Source organism: Choloepus didactylus, chromosome 3 (assembly GCF_015220235.1).
Source record: "Choloepus didactylus isolate mChoDid1 chromosome 3, mChoDid1.pri, whole genome shotgun sequence".
Lineage (NCBI taxonomy): Eukaryota > Metazoa > Chordata > Mammalia > Pilosa > Megalonychidae > Choloepus > Choloepus didactylus.
In genome coordinates, this window is record NC_051309.1 from 150,990,785 (window position 1) to 151,016,072 (window position 25,288).

The 25,288-nt window shown below is 36.9% G+C and overlaps 1 long non-coding RNA gene across 1 annotated transcript in view; it reads right to left on the bottom strand.

Moving 5' to 3' along the window:
* LOC119528847 overlaps positions 1–13,949 on the bottom strand; it is a 68,516-nt gene extending 54,567 nt beyond the window's left edge. Inside the window, exon 1 of the long non-coding RNA XR_005215771.1 lies at positions 13,900–13,949. This is a non-coding gene — a long non-coding RNA (uncharacterized LOC119528847). The remainder of the gene's footprint in view (positions 1–13,899) is intronic.
* Positions 13,950–25,288: the final 11,339 nt, after the last annotated feature.

A 25,288-nucleotide genomic window follows, 5' to 3' on the forward strand; every position in this document is an offset into this window, starting at 1 on the left:
GATTCTGGGGTTCAATGGATTTCTTTTCATTTTATACTCTCCCCTGTCCCTTTCAACCCAAAGTGGTGGTGTTTCTGCCGATATAATTCTCTCAAAAACATTGTGGGCCTTCTGCGAATCACACTGTGGTTCAAATTGGTTGGTGGGGGGGCAGGGAGAAGGGGAGTGGAAAGCCACCTAAATCTTTGAAAGGCTTTACTTAATTGTGTATTTAATTTAGCTATCTTATGCTAGTATTCTTTCTTCTGTGACTACAAATACTTCTGTCTCAATTATAAGTTTCTGAATCAGCTGGATAATCCTATTGACACCATTATTAATGAGTTAAATTTTTTTGACTCATGCTCACTCAACTTCTATAAGAATCAACTTTGTAACTGCTTTGAAAATTATACTTGGAGAACAGATTGTGAAAGAAAGCAAAAGGTTTCTGCTATCAACATAATTTTGTTAGTAAGATTGATGATATGTTACGTTTTCTTTTTTAATTTGAAATTATTCTTGAAATTATGTTTTAATAATGCTTACAAATGATACCTAGAAATGAACATGAGTACAACTACTATTACCGCTATGATAAAATATTTGATTTAATTAAGCTGATAATTGGTGGGTTAAGTATATTTTCTCTTTTTCTTCATAAAATCCTGTGAAATTTGGACATTGCTTTTAAGAAAGTATAGCTGGCTTCTAATAAAACCTTTATACTGTCAAGTTCCATTTATTTGAGAGTGTGGTAGAGGATTCAAGTCTCCATGTGAGGCATTATAATTTTTTTAAAAGTTGCTTTTTCTCTTCACAATTTAAACTTCATCTTATTTTTAGTAAATTAAAGTCCATCAGTTGACAACCAAGTATATGAACATGGTTTGTTTACTTAGCTGGAGAGAGGCCATACTTAGAAATAAGAAATCAAATTTCATTTCTTCCAGATTAACTGAAGGCTCTCTCTTAGTTCAGGTATGCAGAGCTTAGGCAACTAGAATAAACTTTGATTTAAAACTTTTTCTTAAGTGGTAACCCCAACAAAGCTATAGGTTCAATTTTATAGCATTTTCTGTGTTTTGCCAGTTCATGGAACAATTGCTTCAAAAACTCAGGCTCCTAAGCTCAAGGACAGTTAATTATGGTGATAGAAGTCATATTTTATGGAATTCATTTTGACAGATGGTAATCTGATGAAACACCAATCTCAAAAAATTAAAGATTTCTGACCAACCATTTTCTTAATTGCAGAATATGGAGATGACTAGGTGTCATCATCTACAGTTTATGAAATTTTTGTCCATGTTCCTTTCTGTTTCTTGGGAAAACAGCCCAAAAAGTTAACTTTAAGGAATTCAAAAAAATTTCTAAAGACCAATTCTTTTGACATTCTATGTCTTATTGCCCTTCAGTCATGTTCTAGCTCCAGACTGTATATACCCTTAATCCAATGTAATGTCATAAAATAATTTTTCTCACTGAAACAAAAGGGACTTTACTTGAAATGTTAGCATGGCATTGGAATGGTGGGGAGGGCTAATATGCAATTATACAGAATGCCTGTCTTTTACTTCTTTCTTCCTTTATACCTGAAGGAAAAATTTTTAGCACAATTAGCTCTAGCATTGCATCAAAAATGAGATTAGAAAGTACTGATTTATAAAGAGAATTATATTTGGAATAAGAAATTCAGATACAAAAATGAATTAAAGACTTTAAAATTTTTCTGTTTTACTCTACTTTGTTCCTTGCTATCCATTTTAAGTTATATAATAATATTAAGAGTTTTAATATTTATGTTTCTCTACACCCCATATATGATTTTACATTCAGTTTCATCTGTGAAGCAAGAGAATCCTAGTATGTAGACATAACAATCATGCTGGTAAATGACCAATGTTCTATAGAACGTTAGGTCCCATGTTCTGGTATGGAAATGAGTAGCCTTTGAAGGGTATAGCATTCTTATAGCGTACAGCTAACGGTGAGAAGTAGAAATCTTTATATAGTTGCTCTTACCTTCCCAACATAAGTTGACTTTACTGAGTTTACTTTAAGACCAAGAAATTCTGATTTCCTGATTTTATTTATTTTTTAAACATGCAATCAAATAGGTTAGTATCCAAGCAAGCTGAATGTCATACACATCTTGCTGCTGCAAGTGTGAAACCTTTCTAACCCACAGCACTTGGACATTTCTTGTATTCCAGACCACATTGTACGAGGTGCAGAATAATTATTAGTTGGCAGAGCAGTGCCATACTACCAACATGATTGTTTTGGATTGAAAATCAAAGTATTTTGTGTTGTTGTTAACACAATCTGTTGAGAGACAGACGGTAACGCAGGTGTAGGAATTCATTCAATAGACACATACAGGCTTCCCTCTGCATAGAAATTACCACCCAAAATGCCAACAAGCAAAAGAATGGATGGGCAAGGGTTTAATACACCTGAAGAGCATCTTTAAATTTATAGTATATAGTTCTAATATGCTGTAACCAGCAAATTATACTAAACTTAAGTAACGTAATATCCATTGTGAGTTATTCATATTTCTCAACACATCTAAAAGAACCAATCTACCTTTCAATCTTTTTGATAAGATTAACTCCTAATTCTTTGAATTTTGCTCTTTCCTGCTAGGGAAGACTTGGATTAGAGTCATGGCTCTCTAACCTCAAGTAGGGCAAATTTCCTCCCACATTTAGGAAAATGATTCTTCTGTAATGAAAGCAGAGTAAAATGCCACTAGAGTTACCATAAATTTAATTTGTAATTATGAATTATAATTTTCAAATTATATGTGAGCAAAAACTCTAGTCCCCATTGTCTGAGCCTTATAGATAAACACCCAGTAGGTGCCCTAGTAAACATGAAAAGTGAGATCTGAAATATGAAAAATGAAAAACATAGAAATTTTTTAAAAATCAATCTTAGAGTTGAATCATTTACCCCACAAAATACATGTTCTTAATCTGCAGTCCTGTTGGTGAGGATCCATTTGCAAATAGCATCTTTTCATTTCAAAGATGATATTTCATTTCAAAGATGATACTGTTGGTCAACATGTGGCGAAATTTAATCAGGGTAGGTCTTACTCCATGTTACTGGAGGCCTTGTAAAGAAAGGAAATCCAGACCTAGGGAAGCCAGAAGGCAGAGAAAGCCACAACAGGAGAGAATTCAGCAGATTGCCACATGACAGAAAGATTATCATCTGAATGCTACTGGCTCTGGGAGAAAGCATGGGCTTCTCAACATCCTAATTTTAGACTTCAGGCCTTCAAAAACATGAAACAATAAACGCTTGTTGTTTAAACCAACCCATAGTGTGGTATTTGTCACAGAAGTTCTGGCAAACTAAGATAGAGATCATTGAATCCTACCCCCTTAAAGCTTCTACCCAGAGAAAGTTTAAATTGGCAAAGGCAACAGAGCATTTAAGTATCCAGTCATTTTCAACAAAGTCAGGACTGGGGAAAAAAAAGACAAAACTGCTCACTATCTTGAAATGATGAATATATTTGCTCTAAATCATTTTGATGTAATAGTAGCTGTGGCGTTCATATTTGGATCTGATAGCAGGTAAACAGATTCATATTTCCTCTCAACTAATTCAAATGACAGTCATTGCATTACATACTAATCTAAATTAAAGCCATTCTGACTAGCCTCGTTTGCATAGGAAAGAGCCTGAACTTAAAAAGAGATTTGCAAACATGAGCTAGTGTTGACATTTCTAAATTTAGTGCATAGGAAATTTAGGAATGAAAAGCAAACTCATCTTGTTCTATCTTGTTAACCCTAAAAGAGCAACGAAGGTCACCAGGGGTCTTATTTACATGGAAAGTCTGGAAGTTTTGTGATAGGGATAGGAGAAGAAGAAACTGAGGTGGAAATTTTAACTGAGGACCAAGAATGAAATCATGAAATTCAGGATTCTGAGATAAAGGCAGATTAAAGCATCTTTAGCTCTTCAAAAAGATGCTCCAGGACTATGAGAATTTTCCCATGGTTAGTTGGTAGGGGAAAGACACTAGAAGGAGCTTGAAGAAGGTAAAGTAATATTTATTGGGGCCCTACTGCATGTCAAGCACTAGGCTAGATTCTTTTTCCTTGACTTCTCAAAACAATCCTATGATATAGGTATTTGTATCTGAATATCGGAGTTTAAGTTCCTTTGCAAAACCACACATGGGATTGGGGTTCAACATATGTTTGTTGGTGGGTAGCAAAGATTTTGATCCTAATAAGGGCCAAAGCAATTATTAAGTAGTGTAGTGATGAGACAATCTCTGGAGCCAGACTAAATGGGTTCATTGCTGGCTCACCAGCTGTATGATAGTGGAGGAGTTACTCCCCCTAAGCCTATCTCCTTCCCCATAAGATGGGTCTTACAGGATGGTTGTGACAGTTAAATGAGGTAATGTATGTACAAATCTTAGCACAGTGCCAGGCACACAGTAAAATCTCAGCCTCAGCTGTCACAAGTATTATAAATCTATCCAGCAGGGGGAGCAATAAACCTAGAAAAGCAGGGTTCCTTGACCAGTCCCAAAAAGGCCCAGCCCCAATGGCCGAAAAGGAATGTCCTACTGTAGGGAAAGACTATTTCTTCGTGGAGAGTAAATTACTATAGCTCTTAGTAAAGAATTTGGAGGTTGGAAACAACATCAAGACACTTGGAAAAACAGAAAAAAATTCTGGAGACTACAGAAATTAGGAAGAAGTACACTGATATTTGGTAAGTCCAGAAGCACACTGATATTTGAAGTGGGGACCTCAACAGTCACAGCTTGAGCTAACTGGAAAGGGCTGTCTGAGGAATCTCCTCAGCTTTTCACAAACTTCCCAATATGGAGGGAATGTGAGGAGCTGAAGGGTGCGGGGGAATAATGGTGATAATAGCTAGCATGATCTTTTTAATCCTTAAAACAGTTTTATGAGTTAGAAAGAAACAGAGATACAGACTGGTTTAGTAACTTTCCCAAGGTCTCAAAATTACAAGTTGTAAAGCCAAAATTTTTACCCATTATGCATGTCTGTGGAAAAGTTTCCATTAATCCAAGTGTGTCTAGTACTACAGGTTTTTTTGTTGCCTTTGTTTTGTTTTGTTTTGCTTTGCTTTGCTTTGCTGTGTTGTTTTTATGGCTCATCTAGTTCAGAGCATCATCTTAGCTCACTGATGCTCTGCCTGGGTCCAATGAATGAGCATCTTGGTTTCCCCAAGGGTCATGTCCATGAGAAGATTGTTATACAGAAGGGGGATGTGGTTTTTACAATGTTTTCAGTGACATTTCTTTGCATTCCCTTTACAACAAGGATATTCTCTACATCACACACTTTGTCCCTTTCCATTGTCAACCCTGCAAAAGATTTTATTTTTGCATAATTATATATTGGAGTCATATTTGGAAAGTTCTTCAATGTAAACCAGAGGAAAGTCTGTTGATATTTGAATCATTTAGGATTCAGAGAAGCAGAAACACTAGGATATACATACACACACTCTTATGCATGCATACATACATATTTTTACAAAAACTGGAATTTTTCCATTATGCAATTATGAGAAAGGTTAAGCAGTCCCTTTAAAGCTCTTTCCTTCATATCTGATCCTATCTCTTGAAGAATAAGGCAGATAATTTGATGGGAAGATGGATAAAATTGAGGGAGAGCAAGAAAAAAAACCCACTAGAATTTATAAACACAAGCTAGAGCAGTGAGCAAAAACAGAAACCCATGTCTTGCTGCCTCTAAGCTCGGTGGAATCAGTGTACTACAGAAGCTGAGGCTCTTTATCATGGATCTAAATACACACACCTGATCTAGGACTCAGCAAAACTAAAGGAAGATCCAGAGAAAGGTAGAGCAGTTGTGGGTCTGGCTGCTGCCTCGTAACAATGAAGTTAGCAGCAAATAACCAACAATGTGTGTAGGTACAAAATGGTTGTTGTATTTCTGCTCTCCAAATATCCCACAAGGATCTCTTCTGTGGCCCACCTTAATAACAAACACATAGGAAAGGGAATTCTAGGAAATGCAGGGCAGCCTAACCAAGTGACACAATATAAAATAACCGTGATCAGCCCATATGCAACTTGGTATCCATGTACATCTCCTTAAACCATACTTTATCTCCAACTAAAGATAATAATGAGGTCATACCTCTGCCTAACATGATGCAATATCCCCAGGACAATCCAAAGTAAGCTAATCCTGGGTATCCATGTCCAACTGTGTGAGATTTGCAGACCAGCTCTATGGTAAAACAAGAAGCTTTTTTTCAAGAAAATCTGTTAAATTTTGGTAATACCAGTGAGAGACTATGGCACTTGATCCATGACCAGCTTATGCCCCAGTGCATTGTTGAAGCCAACAGAGCAATCAATCAGATTAGTGGAGCCTAATAACTGTAGTATACCAACAGAAGCAGGCAGCTTATAGTGAGATCACGAAAAATGACAAAAAGGAAACTTCTAAAACATCTGTCATCTTACAGTAACTGTGCACATGCTCAAGGCTGCCCCCTCTAAGGAGTGATATAAGAGGCTTCAAAGTTTGGGGAAAATAGACTTCACTAAATTAATATAGTCACATCATTAAACAAACAGGCAAATAACAACAATAAGCCCTGGGAAGGAGAGGGAGAGGGGATCCCCGTGTCCAGAGTTATTAGAGTATGTTGCATGATATGTCCATTTTCAACAAAAAATTTGAGATATGTAAAGAAACAAGAAAGTATAACCCATACTCAGGAGGAAATAAAGTAGGCAAAAGAAACTGTCCTTGTTGGACTTAACAGGCAGAGACATCAAGCAGCTGTTACAAAGACATCAAAAGAACTAAGTGAAACCATGCTTAAAGAAGTCATAAAATGTATAATGACAAATATCTCATCAAATAGAGAATATCAAAAAGAAATAAACATTATAAAAGGAACAAAATGGAAGTTATAGAGTTGAAAAGTACAGTAAATGAAATTAAAAATTCACTAATAAAGCTCAAAATAGATTTGAATGGCAGAAGAAAGAATCAGCAAACATGGAGACAGAGCAGTACAGAGTATGCAATCTGAAGATGAGAGAGTAAAAGAATGAAGAAAATGAACATAACCTCAGAAGAATGTAGCAAACCATGAAGTAAACCAATATATCTATGATGAAAATACCAGGAGAGGTAAGAAAAGAACAGAAAAATTATTCAAAGAAATAAAGGCTGAAAAATTCCAAATTTGATTTTTAAAAAGTTAGACTGCAAATCTGAGCTCAACAAACTTCATGTAGAATAAACTCAGAGTGATCCACACTCAGACACATCATAGTAAAAATGTGGTAAACAGCAAAAGAAAAATGGTTCATTATATACAAGAGTATCCCAAGAATATTAACAGTAGACTTCTCACTAGAAACACTGGAGGAGGCCAGAAGGCAACGGGATGACATGTTCAAAGTGCTGAAAAGAAAAATCATCAACCAAGAAATCTGTATCTTGCAAAATTCTTGCAGAATTCATTCAAAAATGAAGGCAAAAGACATTCCAAAATAAACAAAAGCAGAGAATTTTGTCCTAGCACATCAACCTTACAAGGAATAATAAAGGAAGTTTTTCAGACTGAAAGCAAGCAAGTGACCCTAAATGGCAATTCCAATACATACACACCCACAGAGCTCCTCTGGAGAGGATATCTCAGCATGCTTCACAGCACCAGATACCCAGAAATTTCACCAAGCAAGAAGATCATTTCATTTTTGGGGGGTTTATTTTCACCCTCTGCTATGGAAGTGTTTTACCAGTGTGTCTAGCATAGTTGCAACTGCCTGCCTGCCAGGCCTGACCAGAAATATATAATCAATGTAATGGATGGGCTTGATGGCCTGTGCCAGGGAACTATGATCAAAATCCTTAGGGTGTAAATTATGACACAGAACTGGAGAGTTGATATATCCCTGTGATAAGGTAGTGAAAATGTATTGCTGGTCATGCCAGCTCAAAAATTACTGCTTCTCATAGTCTTCATACAGGTCAGTAGCTATGTACCAGGTGGCAGGGGATGTTTTGCTTTACTCCGGCAATAAAATTACATATGCAACAACAGTTGCAATTGGAGTCACCACCTGGTTAGGTTTATAATGATCTACTGTCAATTTCCAAGTTCCGTCTGTCTTCTGTGTTAGCCAAATAGGTGATTGTCCTTGATGTTGACACTAATCTATGCCATCCCTTCAGGTATGTGGTATTGTTTTGGTTCACTATTTTTATAGGTACAGGCAATTCAAGTGGCTTTTTCTTCCTTTTAACTATAGCCCTTTCTCCATAAACCACAGAACCAGTTCTTGAATATGTCTATTCCAGGTATGCATTTTATTACTGAGGAACTGACCACAGGGTGGGTTTGGGGACCAACTGGGCTCACTGTGTGAAGAAACTATGCCCAAATCCATTGATCACTTGGCTACCATAAGCTCCTGCTCTCACTGGTGGAACACAGTAACATTTTGGATTTCCAGAAATTAATGTGTTGCAGAGCCAGTGGCCAGTAATTCTTCAAAATGCACAATTTCCTAGTCAATGACTGCAGGTCCTTTTGAGGAAGGTTGGGAGGGAGATCAACATTATAAATTGTTGACAGCCTAACAGACATCTTTCCTCAAGGAGATTTGGTTTCCCCTTCTTTTAAGAGATTCAGGGCCTGTAAACTAAACTTAGACCTAAATTTTTCTGCTTACACAGATTAAGTAAGACTTCAGTGCCATCTATATAGTTCTGGGGACACCAAGATCAATTAGCCAATGCCCACAAGCTCTGCAAGTCAGAGCCTTGCCTTTTATAGATACTGGATTACAATTTTCTAAAAATGATAATTTAAGGGACTCCTTTTCCATTGCATGGCATAGCCTACCAGTACCCTCTTAACCAGTAGAAACAGGCACAATCTATACCTTTGAATTTACTCACATTGGAAAACCAATTCTAGAAATCCCAGAACCGATTCATAGTAGTCATCCTTAAGTTTCTGTTCTTATGGAACTACTTCTGGTACAGCATTCCCTATCAGAATAGAAAAGAAGAACCACCAAGATAGATGATATAGACACACACACCGACACACACACAGATATAGATAGATACTAAGGGATTCATTAAAGGAATATGATCTTATGAAATTGTGGGAACTGATTAAGCAATTGTCTTCATATTTGACTTTGGAGCTTGAAGTCCACAGGGCAGGAAGTTTGGAAGGAAAGATGGATTTAAGGTTGTAGAGAGTAAGAACAGGTTGGAACTCACAAGTGAGCTGAAACCCACAAGGACAAATTGAAACTTGTGTCGGTTCTTGTCACCTGTGACCTTGATGGTTATGGGCATCCTACAGAGGCTGGGGCCCTTCTTCAAAGAGCCAAGCACATTCAATTATTTAAGGATCCAGAGAAGATGAAGGATCTAATGAAAGGTAAAACAGTTGCTGGCCCAGAAACTGCCTTACACCAACAAGGTGAAACAGATTAGCCACGTATATGAGTTGCAAAATGGCTGCTGCTTCACTTGCAGCCTCTAAATCTCCCACATGAATCTCTCTTGAGACTCACCTTAACCAGAAAAATATAAAGAATGCAATTTTAGGAAGCAGCACAGTATTATAAAAGCTCCACTCTGAAGAATGTGACATTCAGAACAAAATGAGATTGCTGATGCTGATTGGAGAGGATACAGCAAAAATGAGACATGCTGGCTTAATTACAAGAGAAGTGGGAGAGATGAAACAGGCACCTCATAGATGGAGACATATAAAATACAAGGAAGGATTCAAAAGAAGATAATTCTAGGCACTAATTCATAATTGTCTCTACACTGACTAAATATGAACTGAGGGGAGGAGTAAAGAAAGGTTTGCCTTCTGAACTCCAAATGTATATTTCATCAGTTTGAGTAAGACTGGGTTCTTTCTGGTGATGAGTTAAATCTGTAGGCTTTTTCTATCCTTGAAGAATTTTAAGAGCAAATTTATAATTAGAGGTCAGAATTTTTTCTTTTATATAAAGCACCTCTGAAAGCCTGCCCTCAGAGGTATTTTTCAGTCAGGGCACTAGCTTTGTGCAAAACTTTATACACTATCCAGGCAACTGCATGCCCCTACTAGTAATCTTACTGGGAGTAGGGTTCCTGCACTAGTGAGGGAACTGAGTTAAAGCAGTTGGTTCACAGAGAGATTTAGAAGGAGGCTAAAACTGCCTTGCTCATTAAAGAACTTTGAATACAAAGAGAGTTGCCAGCAGGTGAATAAGTGGGGGAGCTCCCCAAATAGAAGCTCTGATCATAGTGCTTTAACCCATTTTCAGTATCTCCTTACCGACTTGGAAACAAGAAAGCCTGTTTGATCAGTATGGAATATGAGGATATTAAAGCGAAAATTTTATTATCAGAAAGCTTACGGAAGCAAAAGTAATTTAAGAACAGTACTTAAAAAATTTCAAGTTCATGGGTCCAAAATTTTTAGAATGAAACTCAGCTTCAAAGATTAGAAACATTGACAACTTAAAGGAGAAATGAACAAAAAAAAATAAATGAAAAAATGTACAGCATGTTTTGTCAGACCATTTCAATAAGCTCTATAATGTGTCAATGGAAATGACATTCTCAGATATGTATTGTTTTGTACCCTCATGCCCAGATGTGGAAAGAACAACAGTTTGGTGGGATATCTTTAAGACTGCTTAAGGAATGAGCTATGACTCTCATGTGGTCTTTCGTTCTGAGTTTAACCTGCAGATGAAAAATAGGTGCTCCCAAACTTATAGCCAACCATTCTATTCAACCACATCACCATGGTCAATGGCTACCCTATAGACTATACTCATCAAAGTGATTTGCTAAGAAAAGACACTTTTTGTCACCAATATCCTTCTTCAAACTCATCAAACTGATTTAAAAAGGTGTTTCAAGTCCAAGTTGCCCTTTGCTGTCATCATATTGGACCATCTCGTTGAACAGCGAGAAAGTAACTGTAAAAGAGCATTTAACAATCTGCTTCACATCCACCTCTTTACCAGCCAAATTACACCTATAAAGTTAAAACAGAGCCTCTTTGGATTCTCAACAAACATGAACAGAATTTTTTATGGTTTGTGCAGTGGTTACAGTGTGCTGCTGTTTCTTAATTAGCATATATATGGACGCCTTTTTTTCATCCCACTTTATTGTTGTTGCAGTAATTCAATACAAGTATCCTAAACATTTACATTGAGGAGCATATTTATGATTTATTCTGAAGGAATGGCACACACAGTGTTGTACATCTGCTTTCAAAGTCATTGCTTCATTTCATAATCTCATACACCTTTTAAGAATGAGAAATATTGCAGTTTTGGAGCATGCCTTTATTTCTTTAGCATTCCTGCCTCTCTGTGAATTTTATTCTTTAACATACTCCATTCCCCATAATGATGCTTAAATCATTTTTACTGAATGGTGGTAATTTTTTCCCTGAAATTTCTCACAACAGAATAATGAACTGTCCCCTTAATCCACTCTACTGGACTTTTATTATTAAAAAAAAAAAAAAAACAACATTTCCTCCTATTTGGTAACTGTCTAGAGTTACTCTCAGCTTCTTCAAAATTATTTATGTATAGTCCAAAGCACAAACCTTCCATAAATAAGCTAAATACATGTATATATGAACCATTATAGTTTCTTTAAAGTGTGATATTTTCCTAAACCATTTACATCTTAAAGGGTCAATAGAAAAGGGTTTAATTGAACAAAACTGTCATTAAAAAATCCCTTTAGGTCTTCAAGGTGTTTTTCTTTGCATTATATACACCTATCTTGACACAATAAAGTTGTAGTGATCTGCTTTAGTTTCAAAATGCAAGGCTCTGCGACTTCTACATTTGCAATAGCTCCGTCATGTTCATGTTCCGCCTTAGGTTTTGTCCTGCCGGTATCTCTACTCTGCCTCCTTTACATATAGAAGGAGCAAGTTGCAACTTGAGAGAAATGATAAAGAGCTGCTTTGATGTAACAGTTGGGGCTTATAGTATCAAAATTATGAATTTCAAATGAAAGGTTGGAGGAAGAATAGTCATTCCTTTCGGGTGTGGTCTGAGTGATCAGTAAAGGTAACTGAGATGGGAAGTACTGGCTGAGCCCTCTCCTGGCTCACCGTCATCCCACTAGCAGAGTGCAAGTCATCTGTGAATACAGCATTCTATGCATCCCCACTTACTATTTTCCAGCTCATTCCTAGGGAATCTTGCATGGCTATCCATAAGAAAAAGGGAAAGATGAATACATATTACTATAATATCAAAAGCATTGTAATAAACCAAGACAGCCAGGCCTCCTTTAAGTCTAGTCATGGGGATTGGGAGAGCCTTTCTCTCAGCTTGAACGTTTAGAGAGGAAGAAGGACAAGGACCACACAGGGAAAGGAACACCAGAGCAATGTGGTTCAGATCAGTGGTAACTGTCAGAGTTACATGAACAGCAGATAAGCACACCACTGACCAGACCTGGAAATGGGGAACTTCATTTGTAGGAAGTTAAATTTAAAGGCGACAAAAGAGAATGGATGAACCATTCAGGATTCTGCATAAAGAAAAATAAGAATAAGAATAAAAAGAATAATGATAATATCTGCTGATATGTAGAAAAATCTTCAAATTCCAAGCATTTTACATATATTATCTCATTTAATACTTAAACATTCCTATAAAGTAGGGGCAATTATCCTCCATTTACAGCCAATGAAATTGAGGGATAACTGGCTTAAATGACGGTTTACACGGTTCTACAGCAAAACAGCATCATGCTGAGCTTTAAAACAAACCAAATATTCTGGATCCAGTCTGTGCTCTCAATTACAATGGAATTCCTGGCAGGAAAGAGGGAACTCTTGGGTTTCTATTTACAGGGGCTCCATCATAAGTGTTCAAACTCTATTTTTGCTAGAACATTGCTGTGGCTACCTAGATGCAGCATTTCCTTGGTTGTATTTCACCAGTCTATTGAGAAAACTGAAAATAACACAGGTGAGTAACAGAAAATAAAACTCAATCATGGTTCTCAACAACAGCATTGGTTATTCTCTCATTTTTCATTCATTCATTCAGTTACTCATTCATTAAATAATGAATTTATCCATTCATCCTCTTTTAGCCCTGAGTGGATATTGTACAATCCACAAATACTTTCAAACCCAAACTTTACTTCATTTGCCAGAAGAAGCCATGTTTCCATAAGCTCATAACAGCACATGCCTTGGAAATTTGCTTCCTAATCCCTAAAACAGAAAGAAATTCTGTCTTGAATTCCTTCTACTATTACATATAGCTATATTTTCAATAGTTCTGTGTGTTCATAGTGTAAATGCTTCCAAGAAAGTTAAAAGGCACAGTTCCATTGGAACTAATATGTTGATAATTTGTATTTAAGAAAATGGTTGATCAATATTTTGCTGAAGATCCAAGCTGCATCACATAAAACACATGCACAAACAGATATTGCAATGCGTTTTGAATTCTCATCATGTATTTCGAGTGAAGTCTAAATGAATAAACATCGGTGTGTAAGAGAAAAGAGTATAATTCTCTAGGGGAGCTAGCAATTCTGCAAATGCTGATGCCATTCAGACTTGGTAACATATAAAACACTTTCACAAGGAGATAAGAAATATCCTTTTTGTCATTACATACATATTAATCTGTAAACAAAATGAATATAGGAATAAGTTTGCTAAATATTTAAGCTGCTTTATCAGCAGATGACTTCATTGATCTGAAATGGAAATATATTTACAATCTGACCCTTCATTTTGCCTCACACCACCTGATGTTGAAGATGCACAGTAAATTAAAGGTCATTCAGTGACTCACATCTAACAACTGCATGATTAGTCCTGAACACCTACCTTCTGATAGATTCCACAATCATTAAAATGTGCTGGAGCCTTGAATCCACTTAAGTGTTTTTAAATTAAGCCAGTATAACTCTTCCTGCAAGTGTTGCCTTGCTTTTTCCCCAATGTGTTAGCTCTCCAGGGAGCTGATACAAAGTAGCTGTTCCAAACTTCAGAAGGGAAGTGCTAGTTGCCAGACTTGAAATTGTTGCTGAGATTACAACAAATTCCCAAACCACCCCTCAGCAGAAACAAGCAGATAGTCTCATATGCTAAGATAGCAAGATGAGATTTAAGAGACAGAAACTTTTACAGGGAAGAATCCTTTGTAGCAATTGTGAAAATGCCACTTACCAACCGCTTTTCAGGGCAGCCTCCCCTCTCCCCCCTTACCAGTTTGCAGAAGTTTTTCTACTTCCCTCACATTCAAATGCCCACCTCCTCATGTTTATTCATAGGAGTCTGGCTGCACCACAAATTAAGTTAAGCTATTTCCTCTCCCTTTACAGCACCTGCTAAAACTGGCTCTGACCAGCTGTAACCTCCATTTTAAGACCAAGCATGGTTTGTGACAGGGCATGCTTCCATTAGCCCAAGTCCTCTCACCACATCCTTAGCCATTCCCTTAAGCCTGCCTTCCCTAGATTGTATAAAACCCAGACACCATTTTGTTTGAGGAGACTGATCTGAGGCTTTTCCTTCAGTCTCCTTGCTTGTTGACTACACATTAAATTCTTTCTCTTCTTGAAATCCTGGTGTCATGACATTGACTTCTATGTGCTTCTGGCAATGAGCCCACTTTGGGTAAAAGGTGTGTTGTAACATTGAAAAGACTTGTAGGTAAGGGGATTTAGCTCTATTAGTGGCTGGGAAGAAAGGTAAGAAATTTTAAGTAGAACAAAAGAAATGAGATGACTGATAATTTTAGAAAATTTCTAAATGATTAATTAGTAAGTCTTTCTTTATTACATATTGTCTCATAGTTCAGTTATTTCTGCAATAATTTGCATTCAAAATCACATATAAATAAAGGCAACTACCCCAACCACATTATGCTCATCTTTGTATCTCTTCAAATCCCAATATTATTAATATTATTAATAATATTAATACTATCCCAATAATATAAAATTTGATAAACATTTGTTAATTGGATCTTACCAACTGATAAAAATTTTTCACCATCTTAAAAATGGCAAGCCTTGAATTTAGGAAAGTGGCCATGGAGCTAACTTAAAAATTACAACTCATACATTTCTTCATTCTATAGAGACTAATCAGTCATTGCATATTATTGCGCACAAGTCCTTGAAAAAAAATTTCCCCTTCCCTTGGCCTTAAAGTAAGCATTCAGCTGAACTATCTCAGACAAATGTGAATCTATTCTATTTCTACAGAACTCTAGGGAAGTATTAGGCACAGTCCTCTTCAGTAAACTATTCCACCAATAATATTACCCTTTGTTAATATTGTTGGAATGAATTTATTGACTAATTGACAAAATGCCAATGGGAGAATTTAACCTTATATGTATTCACAATACAGCAGACTTTTAACAAAAAGTCAGAAGTCCTCTGGGTATATTACAAATGTCAGTCAAAACTTTAAAAAGTTAATAGGCAAAGCTCAAGACTCCCTTTATGGATTGCTTGAGGGTCACTATTATATTGCTTCAAAATCAGATATAGTGTAGAAAAATTAAACTCTGGTTAAGGTCCATTAATTATAGTGCAATGCCTCAGCCAAACAACAGCTTGGCTTTAAATCAATACTCAATTAAATACTTCCTGCAGTTCTCGCCATTAATTGCCCTGTAGCTTAGAAAATAACATTCTAACTGCTTGTAGAAAGGTAATCAAAATTGGTGTGTGAACTTGTTTGGTTCCTTTGTGGTTATCTTTTCTCAACAAGCAAAATAAACTTTCTCTGTGACTTATAATCCATACCTGTCAAATCCTCTCAAAACTATTGAAAATTAAATATAATAACAGGCAAGAGATTTTTGATTGTGGAATAATACTTAGTTTGTCTTTAATTAAAGAACAAACAACATAAAATTCCTTTCTCGATTGTCATTAAAAAATGGCATCATTTCTATATAGATCTTTAGTTGGGGACATTCAGCATTCTTGCTGCCTATACAATATTGGATGGGAAATATTTAGGGGGGGTAACATCTTCCAGCTGCTGATGGCAAGGAGACACGTAATGATTCAGCAGGAAATGTTATCTTGCTATGCAATGAAGAATCATTTTTCAACTCAACTCTGAGCACAGAGTGACTCATCCTGCCAAAGGTGATTTACAATGACCCTCCCACTGATGCATCATCTAGAATGCTGATTGTGCATCAGGACATACAGGAAAACAGAGGAGGGAGATGTGAGATTAAGAATGCTCACATTAGACAGGGCTACAGAACCTAGCCATTTTGCAAAAACCATCACTGCATCTAAAGAATAAGGATGGTGAGACACAACTGAGGCAAAAAATGCAAGTATAAACACCAATATCATGCAATCAGCAAGCATCAAGTATTTACAAATGTGATGACAATAATTTAGAAAATACATTTTTGAAATGAAGTTATATTTCAGCTTACACAGCCTGGGGCAAGACACTGTGGGAATGAGAAGAGAAACAGCAGAAGAGAAACAATGCATCTAGAAAAGGAGACATGTCGTGAAAAAGGAGCCCTTTCCTTAGCCTCAGTTAGTCAGGTTTTACTGTAGAGGACTTAGAAGTATGTGTTGTGTAGTATTTGAAATTGTTTTATTTGTAGCAGGCTTGAAATCTGCCCATTATGATTCAGATGTGCAAAAACACAACTTTCCATATTTCTCCCCACTGGAAGCAAATTGCTCCCTGAGCCTCTTTTTAAAAATGCAATCCAGGCCCATCCAGGTAACTCAGTCACATCCTGTTGAAAAGATGTTTTTGAGTACTTATGTACTTAATAGAGATATCAGACTCAGATCATTCACTGTTCAAACTCCCTAACAATGATAATCCCTTGAGCACTTACCTCTTTGCCCATCTCATCCTTGGAAAGCTTTTGAGAATAAGAAGTTGCTGGCAGGGGATCACAATCAAGAGGTAGAGGAAGGTCCTTTATAAGGATTTTCCTCAAGGTCCATGGGATATATCAACATCCCATTAGTCTTTTGTGTTAGCATTTGTGCTCTCTGTATCCATAGCTGATGTCCGTGGTTCCGTCTAGCCTTTGGGCACATATTAGCATCCTTTTGGATGACCAGAGCCCTATCATTGCCTTGATGTCTATCCGCTAAATCCCAGGCCCCAGTATGACACATCAGCCTTCTTTGTAATTCCATGTTCTCCATGAGGTCATGCAGCAATTTCTTGATTTTTTCCACACCAGGTATTAGAGAACTCTGGGATGCAGTGGGAGCCACCATCCCACATCCTCTTTCTGGCTGAAAATGTATCACCTTCATATAAAATCCCTGAATACCACATTTGAGGAGCATTATAAAGCTTTGCTCCCCAGTGTTCCAGATGCGAATAGAGGACTTGCTGCTACTCCCTGAAATTACCAAAAATATGACAGTATCATCCACATTGAAGCCTCAATGCACTCTTCTCCCTCTTGCTTTTAGGTTTTCATCTAACCCTGGTGTTCTAGTTTGCTAATGCTGCCAGAATGCAAAACACAGGAAATGGATTGGCTTTTATAAAGGGGGTTAATTTGGTTACATAGTTACAGTCTTAAGGCCATAAAGTGTCCGAGGTAACACATCAACAATTGGGTACCCTAACTGGAGGATGGCCAATGGTGTCCAGAAAACCTCTGTTAGCTGGGAAGGCATGTGGCTGGCGTCTGCTCCAAGTTCTGGTTTCAAAATGGCTTTCTCCCAGGATGTTCCTCTCTTGGCTGCAGTTCCTCAAAAATGTCACTCTTAGTTGCTCTTGGGGCGTTTTTCCTCTCTTAGCTTCTCCAGAGCAAAAGTCTGCTTTCAAAGGCCATCTCCAAAATGTCTCTGTAAGCTGAAGCTCCTCTCTCAGTTCCAGTGCATTCTTCAAAGTGTCCCTTTTGGCTGTAGCTCCTTTTCAAAATGTCACTCTCAGCTGCACTGAGTTCCTTCTGTTTGTCAGCTCATTTATATGACTCCAGTGATTTAATTTAGAACCACTGTGCCAGTTTGAATATATTATGTCCCCCAGAAAAAGTCATATTCTTTGATGCAATCTTGTGGGACAGACATTTTAGTGCTGATTAGATGGGAATCCTTTGAGTGTTTCCATGGTTATGTGCCCCACCCAACTGTGAGTGATGACTCTGATTGGATAATTTCCTTGGAGGTGTTACCTCACCCATTCAGGGTGGGCCTAAATTAAATCACTGGAGCCATATAAATGAGCTGACAAACAGAAGAAACTCAGTGCACCTGTGAGTGACATTTTGAAGAGCAACTGAGAGTGATGTTTTGAAGAGGACCTACAGCCAAGAGGGACACTTTGAAGAATGCAGGAGTTGAGAGAGAAGCTGCAGATGAGAGATAGTTTGAAGATGGCAGTTGAAAGCAGACTCTTGCTCTGGAGAAGCTAAGAGAGGACAAACGCCCCAAGAGCAACTGAGAGTGACATTTTGAAGAGGAGCTGTGACCTAGAGAGGAATGTCCTGGGAGAAAGCCATTTTGAACCCAGAACTTTGGAGCAGATGCCAGCCATGTGCCTTCCCAGCTAACAGAGGTTTTCGGGATGCCATTGGCCATCCTCCAGTGAAGATACCTGATTGTTGATGCATTACCTGGGATACTTTATGGCCTTAAGACTGTAACTGTGTAACCAAATAAACCCTTTTATAAAAGCCGATCCATTTCTGGTGTTTTGCACTCTGGCAGCATTAGCAAACTGGAACAGATTTTGGAACCGAGAGTAGGGTTCAAACCCACGCAGGCACTAGTGGGGTAACACCTCCATGGAAATTATCCAATCAGAGTCATCACCCACAGTTGGGTGGGGTGCATCTCCATGGAAACACTCAAAGATTTACAATCTTATCAACACTGATATGTCTACCCACACAAGATTACATCAAAGATAATGGTGTTTTGGAGGACATAATACATTCAAACCATCACACCTGGTCAGCAGAAAAATGCCCCTAAATCATCCTTCCTGCTTGATAGTTTATAATTAAATCTTGTGGTCAATTCTCCAACCTTTGTTCCTGAGTTATTAAAGAGAAGATTTTGGAATTAAGAAAACTCTTTTCTGTTTTCAAGTGTTTGTTCTTTGCCATTGAAAGTCCAGACTTCAATAATATAATCTCTGAAATGGACTTCAAGAGCATATTTTGAAGGCCAAAAGGTCAACATTGACTATATTTTTCTTTCTATTCTAGCCATAAGAATCCTAATGTGGTAATGTACCATTGGAGAGTGTTTCTGATACTTTAGCATGTACTTTGTTAAGTACTTTGCATGTGTTACCCATTTTATAGTCACAACATTTAACAAATGCAGATACTGAGGTACAAAGAAGTTAAGCAGAATACCAAAACCACATGGGTGGTGAAGCAACCAGGAGTTGAGGCCAGGCAGCTTGTGTCCAGAATCCGTTTTCATTTTCTGTTATATTACATTGACTAAGACAAACTATGAGGATCCCTCCACCTGGATTGTGTAAATACTGAAACCTTGGGCAGCACAGGTACCCCTCTCCTCTGCTGCCAATTGGAGCATGTAGAGCCACCATTCACTGAACCTGACCTGAGCAGTCAACCTCCCAGGGACACTAGCATGATGGGACCTCTTTCCCAGCCCTTTTAGATCCTCTGTGCTGTGAACTGATAAAGTGGTCATTTGTTGAAAATCTTTGTTGTGTCTGATACTGTGTTCCCATGACATACCATATAACAATTCACTCTGAAAATATGGGAAACTTTCCTAGATAGAGGAGTGCACCAGAATGCACAAAACCAGATGAGCAGAAACTCTAGGGATGGTGGAGTACGGAGCTCCAGGATCCAGTCATCCTTCAAAAACTGCTGGTGGACAGGCAGAAACTCTTTGAAACAAACTGTTCTGGGGCTCCAGAGGCCAAGGGAGCACTTTATACAGCATCCAGGGAAGAGTGGGAGAGAGATTGAGAAACTGCAGTAAAAACTGGTCCTCCAGGCTGCAATCCAGTTTTTTGATAGAGCAGCAGAAGAAAGATCTCCTTCCAATTTCCCTCAGGTTATTAGTAGAAGTCATCTCTGAGACTGCAGAACTGAGAGGCTGCTGTCTAATGTCCAAAGTTGCTATTGTGTGGCCCTCTCTACAGGCACTTCACAACATGGCAGTTTGATTCTTCAAGGACAGCAGGAGAATCTGCTAGCAAAACAACAATGCAATATAATGTAACACAGTCACTGGAATGATATCCCATCACCTTTGTCATATAATGTAACACAATCATGGAAATGACATCTCATCACTTTTGACATATTTCATTGGTTAAAAGCAAGTCACACCCTAAGTTAAACCATGGACTATAGTTAAAAGTATAAAATTATAAAATGTGCTTTCAACAGTTGTAACAAATGTACCATACAAATGCAAAATGTTAATAATAGGGTGGTATATGGGAATCCTATATTTTATGCAATATTTTTCTGTAACTTCTCTATAAAAGCAAGTCACAGGTCCCATCCAATGTCAAGGGCAGGGGATTACACCAAGACATGAACACCAGAGGGTAGGAATCATGAAAACCACCTGAGGGTCTCTCTACCACAAAAAGGCAAAACTATAATGACAGAGAACAAATTGGTGGTTGCCTGTGGTTAGGGGTAGGAGCAGGGAGCAGGGATGGACTGCAAAAGGGAAGTTTTGAGGGGTGAGGGAAGTGTTCTACAACTGGATTTTGGTGCTGCTTACACAACTCTATAATTTTTCATTGAACTGTATATTAAAATGGGTGAATTTTATGGCATGAAAATTATAACTCAATAAAGGTGTTAAATACAAAAAAAAAAAAAAAATTGATGAACCTGTCCTCTAACAGCACCATATCATAATCTGGTATGTTTCTCTCTTGGTGTATCCCAGGAGTCACTAGAGTTAACGTTCATAAACTAAAATTATGTTTTAATTCTTCATATGTATTATATTTCTCTCTGTAATTATATGAAAAACTCATAAGTATGCATAATGAATCACCTCATAAACTCTAGAAACCCAATGGAGAAACAAGCTATCATAGTTCAAACAATCAGGAAATACAATATTTGTTAATGGGTTCCTTGTGACAAGTCATAAAAAATCAAAATGTTTAACTTGGATTCTAATGAACAGCATTAGAACAGATTTTCTAGTCTGAAAGTATAATGATAGTTTTTCTCTGTGTGTGCCAAATGAAGAACATTTAGGAGAAAGAAATTTGCATTCACTTATCATGTGCTTCCTATCTTGATTTAAGTGATGTTATTATTTATACAATATATGTTAAATTCAAGAAAGACTTAGTATACTTTAATATATAGATATATAAAATAGGAAATTTAATATTTATCCCTTTATTTAATATTCTTATTTTGATTTGAGATATATTTGATGGTGTATGTATTTATACATTTGTATTCCCCATGTATTAAATCAAGGAATGATTTATTCTATACATGTAGTATTTAAAAATACAAAATTCTACATTAAAATTAAATTAAAATCAAATAAATTAAATTAAATATGAGTATATGTGCAAGGAAAGATAAAAGAACAACTGGTTTTATTTACATACTTCTGTGCTGTAATGTTTTACTGTACTTTGCCCAGTCAGGAAAACAGAAACCACAATTGGAAGAAATTTAATATAGGGAATAAGTTATAAAAGGGTTAGTAGGATGGGAGTAATCAGAGGGAAAATGTAAAATTTCATGATTTCTATCTGTAGTAAACTACCACTGCCCTTGACTGCATAGCAGAAAGGAAAATGGCATTACCCAGAACTCTCTGCCAAGCTGAAGTTGCTATAATCCCACTTCAGATGTTTGGATGCTCTACTGAAGCTGCTTTGAAGAAGTCAAAGGGACTATTCTCTTGTTGATACTGCAGAAATCCTGGGACCCAAAATTATGTGCAGTTGTCGCTGCCAAAGATGGATGCCAGGGTTGATGAAACACTTGCTGCTACTTCTGCTTTGCTATAGCCCACAAAACCTGTGCTCCTGCTGGAAACATTCTGCCTGATCAGGAACTGCGGTGCTCAGTATCACCCTTTATGACTGAAGCTGAAGCCTAAAAGATGGGGGTTTGGCTTTTTCCTTCCTCCCGTCTTCCAATCATCTGCCAGTGTCTCCATCGTTAGAGCCAAACAGAAGCCAACGGGCAAAGAAATCCAGGAAAAGGAGTCTTCAGACTTCCAGCCCTCAGTGACACAGAGTGGTGCACAGAAGCACAATAGTGGAGCTGAAAGAAAATGAACAAATGATCCTGTCCAACTCCTAAATCATAGCTAATTTGTGGTCTCCTTTTCCTAACATCAGTCTTTGTTAGTCTGCAAAGATTCCTTACATTTTTTCTGTTCTTCTTTTCTGCTCATTTTGAAACTAGAAAATGTATTTCTATTCTTTAAGTGATTATGTGTACCATTTTTACAGATGTTTTTACATAAATATTTTACCAACATTGCTGAAATTTGCACGACATCTCTATCCTTCTCCCTGAATAAGGAAAAAACACATCTTCATTACTCAATGCACTCTCTTTCCTCCACTTTCCTTATTACTACTATCTTGAAATTTAGTTACATTTTTTTGGATTAAGAATCTTTACACTTTTTTGTTTTTCTTTAATTCAATTTTATTGAGATATATTCACAAGCCATACGATCATCCACAGTATACAATCAATTGTTCACAGTACCATTATATAGTTGTGCATTCATCACTACAATCAATATTTGAACATTTGTATTACCACAGAAAAAAGATTAAGAATAAAAATTAAAGTAAAAAAGAACACCCAAAACATCTCATACTCCCACCCTTCCCTATTATTCATTTACTTTTTTCCCTCAAAAAATCTTTACGCTTCTAATGGTTAATATATATTACAAATTATTTTGCTTATCATATTTTCTGTGCTTCCTGATTTTCTCTCTGTTTGCTTTTCTTCTTGATAGGATCCTTTAGATTTTTCCTGAATGATAGTTTAGCTTGGTATCAGTTTCTACACACTTTCTCTTAGTACTTTTAAAAACATTTCTCCATTATTGTCTAAAATTTATTGTTAATAATTAGAAGACTGCTGTAAATTTAATTGGCATTCCTTTATATTTAGTCTATTTTTTCTCTTATGACTTTTAACATTTTTAAAATAATCCCACATATTTGGTAGATTTATTATTGTATAACTAGATCTGTAATTTCTTATCCAGTTTGACCCTTGGAGTACTATTTTGTTCTGAGGACTAACAGCATTTGTTAAAGTGAAAATATATTGAAATTATCTATTCAAATAATTAAAATTTCTGCACAATAACCACTTATTAGATTTATGGCTTGCAACTATTTTCTCCCATTCTCTCTGTTCTCTCCTTCTGGAAATACTACCTAGATCTTATGTCAGCATTTTTTTCTATACAGGGCAATTTATAAATATTTTATGCTTTCTTTGCAGGCTATTCAGTCTTCTTTGCAACTATTTAGCTCTGCATTATAGAACAGAGCAGCCATAGATGATCTGTAAATGAATGACTGTGACTGTGTTTCAGTAAAGCTTTTTTTGCAAGAACAACCTGTAGGCCAGATTTGGTCTATAGGCTATGTTTGCTGACCTCTGACTTAGACACAAGTTGATTTTTCTTCTCTTTATCTCACTCTACTATGTTTTGCGTCAATTCTCAGAACCAGTATCCAATTCATTAATTCTCTTCTTGACTGTGTCCAGTCTAGAAATATTACCCAGTGGATGACTACCTCATTTCCAGGATTTCCAACTCTTCTTGGCTCATATCTGCCTGTTGTTACTACACAATTTTAGCTTCTTTTCCTTAAATTAATTTTTATTCACAAACACTATACCCACTGAGCAAAAACTCTCTCTTTCCCATTTACCCCACTCTCTGGTAGCCTCTAATTTACTTTCTTCCTCAGCAACTTTGCAATTTCTAGATATCTTATATAAGTGATATGTGTCCTTATGCACCTTGCTTATTTCACTCAACATAATGTTTTTAAGGCTTACCCATGTTGCAGATTTTCTCAGAACTCCACTGCTTCTTGTGGCCAAGTAACATACTGTTATGTTTGTGTACCACATTTTGTTTATCCATTCATTTTTGGATGGGCACTGGGTTGTTTTCACCTTTCGACTATTGTGAATAGCACTACAATGAGCTTTGGATTGGAGGTATTTGTTGGAGACCCTGTTATGTTTTCCATTTCATTAGATATAGGAGTGGAATTTCTGAGTCATGTGGTAATTCTATCTTTAACATTTTGATCAAATCCCATAATGCTTTCTACAGTGGCTACACAATTTTACTTTCCTACCAGCAATTCAGTGGAGTTCCAATTTCTCAACATCCCCTCCAACACTTACCTTTTTTTTTTTTTTTTAATAATAGCCATCATTGTGGGTGTGAAGTGGTTTCTCATCATACTTTTGGTTTACATATTCCTAATGGCTAATGTGTTGAGCATCTTTTCATATGCATGTTATCCATTTGTATATCCTTTTTGGAAAACTTTCTGTTCAAGTCCTTTGCTCATTTTTATCTTTTTGTTTTTGCATTATAATGTTCTTTATAATTTCTGCACATTAACCACTTATTAGATTTGTGGCTTGCAACTATTTTCTCCCATTCTCTAGGTTGTCTTTTCACTTTCTAGATGAGGTGGCTTGGAGTTGTGTACACCAGAGAAATTTGTTTTTAATCTTAATTCATTCCTGTGGATGTTCCCATTGTAAATAGTCCTTTTGATGAAGTAACTTCAGTTAAGGTGTGGCTCAGCTGAATTCAGGCTGGGTCTTAGTTTTATTATTTCAGGCTTTATAGAGAAGGCCATAAAGAGAGAAGCACCTGGGAGCAGCCAGAAGCTGGAAGTCAAGAGAACTCAGAAAAGAAAGGTAAAGATGCTATCATGTGCATTGCCGTGTGATGGAAGAGATAAAGGTCAGGGATTCCTGAAGTCAACCCCGGAACACCACAGGATTCTGGGAGAAAGCATAACCTTGTTGACATCTTGATTCTGGACTTCTTCTAGACTCAAAACTGTGAGCCAATAAATCCCTATTGTTTAAGCAACTTGTTGTAATTGTATGGTATTTGTTTTAGCAGCTGGGGAATTAAAATACTTCAGAATGTACTCTGATGCACAAATATGTTTAATTTTGATGAAGTCAAATGTATAATTTCTTTATTTTGTTACTTGTGTTTTTGGTGTCGTATCT